General features: G+C 49.1%; 1 pseudogene; it reads left to right on the top strand.

Annotated features, from left to right (window-relative positions):
* The first annotated feature begins 1,419 nt into the window (after nt 1-1,419).
* Nucleotides 1,420-2,312, top strand: LOC146854265 (syncytin-1-like; annotated as a pseudogene).
* Nucleotides 2,313-2,587: the final 275 nt, after the last annotated feature.

The following is a 2,587-nucleotide window of genomic DNA, read 5'->3' as shown; positions in this document are numbered from 1 at the left end:
ATTCTAAATCCCACCTCACCCCATACGAGGTAGTCTTTGGCCAACCCATGAACATTTGGAATGCACCCTCTCCAAAGTCCATTTCTCACCTACCACAGGAAGTTTTGACTGACTATTTGTATGAACTTACTGAAACCATGTCTTTAATCCATGAACAGGTGCGGGCCACTACTGAGGACAGATCCCAGGGTCCAGGCCATCACATCCTCCCCGGCGACTTTGTCCTGGTGAAAAACTTCGCCCGCACCCAATCCCTGCAGCCACGCTGGAAGGGCCCTCTGCAGGTGCTCCTGGCCACGAGGACAGCCGTCAGAGTGGAACGGAGAAAATCGTGGGTGCATGCTTCCCACTGCAGGAAAGTGGACCCTGTCACCAAAGAACAGCTACAAGCCCAAAAGGAAGCCCTAGGGCACGAAAAACCTGCATCGCCACACCTTGAGTCAGATACTGAGTTGGAACTCTGTGACGAGGGAACAGACGGATACTACCTCCGATCCAAGGCTAAGCTGAAGAACAAGCCCAGTTCCAAGGGCCGTTAGTACTCCATTGTCCATTGCTGCAGGGCGGTAGTAAAATCTGGCCGAGGGTCCTAGGTACCCCTAATAGTGGTTTACCGGGGCAGATATTGGCCAGTGAAGCAACCAACAACTATCGGCAGCTATGAGGGACATTGCAGTACTCTCAGGACACTTGTAGAGCTGTTATGGCTGGAGGTCACGATAATGTGGGACCAATCTCCCAAAAACCTGGATATGTTGCGATCCGTCCTATTCATGAGTACCAAAGACTAAGCAGCCCTTGAACAATGATCACCAACAAGGGCCATCATCCAGGTCTGCCAATGTTCCCCCCGATGAAGAAAACCATCAACAACACGGGAACAGTATGAATCCAGAGGTCACATGCACCCGTGATACTACCCCAACGCTGAAGAAAGCGAGAATGAGAGTTTGCGGTACCCATACCATAATACTATTCATTCTGACCATACTTGCAATAATTGCTGGTATATCATTTTGGATCCTTGAAGAAATAGCCCCCGCCAAACATTCTGTATTACCTCAAGCAACAGTTCCACCAACGCCACCTGAACATTCTCACGTACCTTGGCCAGACACACACCTCGACAGACACCTGGAGTTTCATAATAATACTTTTATTCAAATGTTGCACCAGTTCAATCAGGTTTCCAATGCAACAGACTGTTATGTTTGTGGACTCCTACCTCACGCAGTTCAGCACACCATCTCATTCTTAGTGTTTCCCGCCACTCCAGCCTACACTTGTGCTCTGATGTACAACTTGACAAACGTTTTTCCATCAAGTTATGACAAAGGCAACCTTACCACATTCCAACCCTTTCTGTGGACTCTCCATGAAAAAAAGAACACTATCTGTAATGCCTCTGACCCGCCACAAATGCGTGCTATTAACTTCACCCCTATGCAGGACACCTGGGGTTACACTTTCTTTCCTACCCAAGAGAAAGAAGTCGCCATTTCAATTACACCACGTCCTGGTATACTGTGCCTGCAAGGTCAAGGGAAAATACCTATAGGAACCAGTCTATGCAATACTACCATAACTTACAATAACTTCACCCCATACCTCAGCCTTCCGTCAGGACTGCACTTTGTATGTGGAAACAAAGCTTACACCTGGCTGCCTTCTGATTGGAGTGGCACATGCTATATTGCATTCCTGCTGCCCCCTACATTTAACAGAAACAACTTGTACCACAGACAGAGGAGACGAGTACCAGATATAGACCAGACCGACACCAGCAACCAGCAATTCAGCGATGCCCTGAAGGGCCTTCTACCCTTTTGGGGTCCCATGTCCAACAGTCTCAACACCAGACGACTCACCAGGGTCCTGGAAGCTACTGCCAACATCACTGCAGGAATACTGACCCAACACACAGCCGAGATCGATGCTACACGAATGGTTTCCCTTCAGAATCGCCTGGTGCTTGACGTCATCCTGGCAGATCGGGGTGGAGCCTGTCGCATCATCGGAGCCACTTGCTGTGTGTATATTCATGATTCATCACCCTCTGTCTATGAAGCAATTTCTAAACTTCACCGGGTTTTTGGAACATTCTGACCACTTGGGGATGGAAGATACTGGTGTTCCTCACGATCCCCTTGGGTACCGTCTTCTTTTGCTGCCTGTGCATTCATTGTGGCCCAGCACTCTGTTCTCTGTGTGCTTCCATTTGCAGATCCACCCCTATGACGCATCAGGCAGAAAACAGCAAAGTACTATATCAGGCAGCATTTGAAGACCTCTGTAAAATTGACATTCACTAATGATGTTGCACACGGCAAGAGGAGGGACTGTAATAACTAAACTTCTAAATGTTGCCATGTGTAAACTCCATCCTGCTCACAAAACCCTTTCTTGACCTCGCACAAAATCGGCTTCTACATGACCCCGTGTCGGTGCCCTGGGTCGGTTTCTACTGCACCCACGCATTGGTCTCAGGAACCTGTATGGGCAGCAGAACAGGTCTGTCCCTAACCGGTCTGTCTCTGCCAACGGCCTGACACCTGGTCAGCTCACGAAACCCTTCTTACCCGCAAGG

Source organism: Triturus cristatus, chromosome 4_1 (assembly GCF_964204655.1).
Source record: "Triturus cristatus chromosome 4_1, aTriCri1.1, whole genome shotgun sequence".
NCBI classification, from domain to species: domain Eukaryota; kingdom Metazoa; phylum Chordata; class Amphibia; order Caudata; family Salamandridae; genus Triturus; species Triturus cristatus.
This window is presented reverse-complemented; position numbering and strand designations above follow the sequence as displayed.